Here is a 6000-nt window from a genome sequence, read left to right as displayed (position 1 = left end):
GCACTAATAACAAGCTGATCAGGTGGAGTTTGCAGCTACAAGAATACACCTTTGATATAAAGCACATAAGGGGAAAAGACAATGTGATAGCTGATGCTCTATCCCTTATGCAGAAGCTGGTGTCCTCCCACAGTTGATGCACCTGGTAGAACAAGCCAACATCTCCAGGGAGTTTGTTGTTTTGACTGGAATGTAGGGGCGATGTTCTACCCAGACATCGTCTAGGGGAGAGTCACCCCTGCCCCCAATGCTCCCCCAGGAGGATGATAGCAGGCTGAGCAACCTCCAAAGACCCCAGTGGACAGGTGCCTTGATCTCACCTTTTCTGCTTGGGAAAGGAAACTGCTCTGATGAGAGACACAGCCTCTTAGGTTTTCTGCCTACAGGAGAAAGCCTCCATCCAAGCAGCAGCCATCAAACATCTAGGGTTGCTTCGGTGCAGTATTATCGAACAACTGCTTTCTGGATTACACACTGTTAATGAGGAATGCTCCTGGGTATTCTTTCCATCATAGCCATAGCTGAAAGCCACATGGTGTGTCCTTGGCCTTAAGGGTGGTGACAGGATCATCTCCTAAATGCATAAGCCTATCTGATGCCACTTTGTCTTTGCTGACAGAGCAAAACATTCAGCAATAACATCATTCGGAGTGCTGCGTTGCCATGTGTGAAGCCTTCTGCTAACCAGCTAGCAGCAGTGTCAAGGATTGCAGCACTGCTTCTGGATAAGGTAAGCAACATCCCTGCCTGATAGTGATAAAAACTTCTTTGTAATGATAGAAGTCAGGTTGCGCATGTATCCTGCTAGTTTTGCAGATAAAGGAGGCGTGTAGCTCTCAGTTTTATTTGCCAGGGTTGCAGATATATCTGATTAATGCAGGAAACATGATCCATTAGTGCTGAGGCTTTAGTAGAAATTTAATTTGACCAAACTTGTATTACTGGCTTTGGTGAAAACTTGAATTGCTGGTTTTCTGTTTTTGATTTAAATCTACCCCTTACCCTTCCCTCAGGGGCGTAGCAAGGTAAATTGGTACCTGGGGGCAAAAAAAAATTGTCACACACCCCCGAGGCGTAGGAAGGTCAGGTGGTACCCGGCGCAGAAAATTTCTTGTCACCCCCCATCGACACCCCCCCCCCGCAAAAATGGTTTTACCTTATTTCATATTTTCTTACAAAGGAATAACAACAAATACTAATCATCATCATCATCATCATCTTTTATTTATATCCCGCCCTCCCCGGCCAAAGTCAGGTTCAGGGTGGCTAATATCAGATACATAACATTGGTATAAAATCAAACAATAATTAAATTACCCCCTAAAAACATTTCAAAATCAAATTAAAGTCTAATTAGATGGCTTTCCACAGGTTTAGGGTTGGGAACAGTAAGTGCTCCACTGAACTGAAATGTCACCCTTCACGACATAGGAAAACAGACGTAAACAGCTATTTTGGTGGAGGAGGGTCAAGATATTAACCGATATGCATGAAATTTCATATATAGCTATATAATCCCTAGTATAGTAAGATAAGACCTTAGGAGCAGGCATTTTTTTAAAAAAAGTTATTTTTATGAACTGCCCTAGTAATGTAGTAATTGTTCCTTGATAATTTGTCACCCCCTCCATTATGGAACATGGGGAGGACCACCCCCTACGCCCCCCTTGCTATGCCCCTGCATCATGGCACTTCTAAGCCACTCCAGCGCATACCTGCCCTCCTCCCAAGCTGGCTCTAATTCCCTTTGCTTTGCAGAAGGTGATGTCACTTTTCTTGCCCTATCTCTCTAGGACATCTGGCTTTCAGGGTTGCCAGCTTCATCAAGACATGGCATCCTATTGCATGTGTGAGGTGTATGGTGGGCAGGGACGGATGCTTCTGCTAAGAAATGGGTTTATGGGAAGACAGACGGACAGATTTATGTGAAAACAGATGTGAGGCTGGTTATCCCACAAGATTAATATGCAACGAAAGGATGGCAGTGGTTGGATCATGATTTCACTGCAAAAGTTCCCCAACCCCACACCCTGGTCCTGGGATTAACTCAGGTTGGGGTGCTTTGCAACTTTTTGCATTGTTTAAGTAAGCAAGTGAAAAGTTTATTTCTGCTCCAAAAGGGAAACAACCATTTATTGTATTCTAGTTGTCATGGATACCCTGCTGGCTACCACGGTCCATTTCGATTTCTCTCTGTTTATTCTGCATCCCAAGCTACAGCCAGCATACATTCCCTGACCTGATTGCTGGGGCCACCTTACAGTTGTGTTAATATTTCTGATTTATTGCTCTTTTCTTTTGCATCTGTATCTAGCTAAACCTTCAAGGCTTGAAGAGATGCAGCAGCAGCATGTGGCAAAAGTGGTCAGGTGTACAGGGAGAAGTTGCCTTAACATCATCATGGACCTTTTTACATCAACAGAAAGGCAGAGTCCAGTGCCTTTTGAGGAGGCTGCTCCAGTGTAATCACAGGGAAAGTTCCCCGCAGGACTTCTTGAGCTATGAGAAGGGAGGATCTTCCTCCAAGGTAATGCTATGCTAATCCCCCCACACTTATCAATCACTTTCAGAAGCCCCCTGATCCATTTCTATGGTGGTGCTGCTTGGGTTATTTGAAGGACGGGAGGCAATGGAAGCTGTTGGGAACTTCCAGGGAATTGAGGGACCACAACTGGGGGTTTGAGAAGGCAGCAATTTCCTTTCTGACACAAGCAGCCCTGTTTCAGTTCTAACTATTCAGTGGGGCACAAATACTGTAAATAAGCAGTATGTTATGAAATTCTTAAAATAATAAAAACAATTAGGCCTCCATTATGGAACATGGGGCGGAGCGCCCCCTACGCCCCCCTTGCGACGCCCCTGCCTTCCCTTCCTTTATTCAAATGGTAATTTAGCCAAGAGGTGCAACACTTTAAATGGTATAATAGAATTGCTGAATCATGAACTCTGTACATGCACAGAGGCTATACTCATTTAAAAAAGGGAACCTGTCTAAACCTCCATAGGAAAGGTGCCTTGTGGGGGCAAGGAAAGTGTCCCATCTCATCACTGAAGTTTCTTTCTCTTCATGAGAGAGGGGGAGATTGTCCAGAGCCATAGTACCTACGAGTGTGCCCCCACCTACTAGGGATATACTTCATTTGCCAGTAAGTACACGGGGTGGGAGAAGGAAACAGCATTCACTTTCATGTTGTCTTACTAGGATGAGTGAAAGGAAAATATATACCGGGTAAAAAGCACACTTCTGTTAATAACCACGGTCAAATAAAGAGATGTTGTACTACAAGTATCTCTGCCCTCATGACCATCCTTAGGCTACACAGCACTAATAAACAATGATGTTGCATTTGTTGTTTTGTTGCATTTGTTTGTTATTAAAAGCCTCGTTTTTTTTCTATTTATCCACCAACAGCAGTGCTAATTTATTTATTTATTTTATGAAAAAATTTATTTAAACATTTAAGTGTTACAAAAGAAAACAAGAGGAAAAACCCGACAATTCAAAACAAACAATATATATTCAATATATTCAAACAAACCTAAAGAAAAGAGAGAGGAAAAACCTTCCCCCTCCCATCCCTCACACTTCCCTCTATCCATGTCCAATCTTCTTTTACCTACTGTACTATTTATTATTGTTGCGTTGTTCACTGTGTCTATTTATTTATCCTATCTTTCCTACTAAATTTCGTGTCACCTTGCTGCTATTAAGCTATACCATATTAATTTTCAAACTCTAACACCCACTTTTACTATATATTCCTTAACACAGTCCAACTCTTTCTTATTTGCTTGATTAGAACATCCTCTGATTGATGCTGTTAATTGTGCCATCTCCGCAAATTCTAACATCTTTGTTCTCCATTCTACTAATTCTGGTATTTTGTCAGATTTCCAGTTTTCCACCAGTACAATTCTGGATGCCACGGTTGCTAATTTAGTGGACAACCAAAGTGTCTTACATTAATGTTCCCCACACTTGTCAGGAAAGGAGTGCTTACTCCATGGCAAAAGTGCTCCTGTTTCCCAATATGCGTTTATACACACCTAAATCTCTCTTCTTCAGCAGCAGACAGTCCCTGTCTGTACCTGAGGACAGACTGCACAAGATCTGGTAATCAGTCAGTGATACAACTGAGAAGGAGGAGAGAAGAATAGAAAATAAGAGCCAGCTTCTCCTTTTTTTAAAAAATTGTTCAATAAAACCACAGGTATATAATGCAATTATTTGCTCTACAGAGATGTATTTTATACAGCTTGAAAAAACAATTCAAGAAAGAGAAGAGCAACTCTCCCTCCTATGGTTTCTGGTAAATGTTATTTGGAAACATTGCTGCCTCCAACTGTGGAGGGCAGAGCATAGCCATCATGACTATTTGCAAGCAGTAGCCCTCTCCTCCTCCTCCTCCTCCTCCTCCTCCTCCAATTTGTCTGATCTTTTAAGGCCATCTAAGTTGATGGCTACTTCTGCCTCCTGTGAGAGTGAGTTCCATGGTTTAACAATGCGCTGCAGGAAAAAGTACTTTCTTTTATCTGTCCAGAATCTTCCAACAGTATCTATGCTTTTATATTCTTCCTCCCTCCCTCCCTTCCCTGCCTTTTTCCCTGACTGCACTGGCTTACTGTTAATAACTGCCTCAACTGACATAACTGCCTCTGGCAAAGGTGTATGACTAACAATGCTAGAGCTTTAATTGTATTTTTAATATAAATATTCCTATTGCTTTTCAAAATGTATTAAAATTTGAATTTCATACGCAGCTCCTGGCACAGTGTATTACATGTGCTAAACAACAGGCAGAAGAAAACCATTAATGAAGTGACCTTCCACAAGACCCTTAGTAATTTTCAAGTGGTCTGGGTTAGGGTGGGGTTCTTTGAGAACCATTTCCTCTGGGCAAAACCTTTGCACCCTTTGATGGACTCATGAGGTAAATCTGTTGAGTTTAATTTCATACTGTAGCTCATTAGGAAAGCCAAATGCCCTTGGAAGAGCTTCCACAAAATGAATATAAGCAAGGCCTTCTCTCAGGGGGGAAAAAACCCCTCAAAATAAAAACTCCTTTGAATCCACATGACAAAACTCCTGAGGGAATTTGTATTTATTTATTTGATGAACACGCTGTCTGTTATCCCTTTTGGAAATGCATCTCTGATCCAAGTTCAGGCCTTGAGAGGCAGTTATATAGAGAAAATAATTCAAGCACATTCTGTGAGGAAAAGAGCAGGAACTCCTCAGATGCAAGAACACTCCCATGTCTCTGCCCCCCTGCCTGCTCTCAGAAGAAAAGTGTGTTATGAGGAGAAAAGCCTTTGATATCTTCCCCACTGAAACAACACTGGAAATTGCTAGAATTCTCCACCAGACACCTCACCCCAAATGTTTTTGGGAAGCTCCTCATGACTCCTCAAAGGGGGGGCATGTTGGACATCCAGACCACCACCAATTTGCCATGCCGTATACATAACCCCACTTATTTATTTTGATTTTTTATTCTTCCTCCCTGCCTCCCTCCTTCCCTTCCCTGACTGCACTCAAGGCTTACTGTTAATAGCTGCCTCAACTGACATAACTGCCTCTGGCAAAGGTGTATGACTTACAATGCTAGATCATTAATTGTATTTTTAATATAAATATTCCTATTGCTTTTCAAAATGTATTAAAATTTGAATTTCGTACACAGCTCCTTGACCTTCCACAAGACCCTTAGTAATTTTCAAGTGGTCTGGGTTAGGGTGGGGTTCTTTGAGAACCATTTCCTCTGGGCAAACCCTTCGCACCCTTTGATGGACTCATGAAGTAAATCTGTTGAGAGTTTAATTTCATACTGTAGCTCATTAGGAACCAATGCCCTTGGAAGAGCTTCCACAAAATGAATATAAGCAAGGCCTTCTCTGGGGGGGGGGGGGACACTCAAAATAAAAACTCCTTTGAATCCACATGACAAAACTCATGAGGGAATTTGTATTTATTTATCTGATGAACACGCTGTCTGTTAT

Source organism: Lacerta agilis, chromosome 8 (genome assembly GCF_009819535.1).
Source record: "Lacerta agilis isolate rLacAgi1 chromosome 8, rLacAgi1.pri, whole genome shotgun sequence".
Taxonomy (NCBI): Eukaryota; Metazoa; Chordata; class Lepidosauria; order Squamata; family Lacertidae; genus Lacerta; species Lacerta agilis.
Note: the sequence above shows the minus strand (reverse complement) of the source record.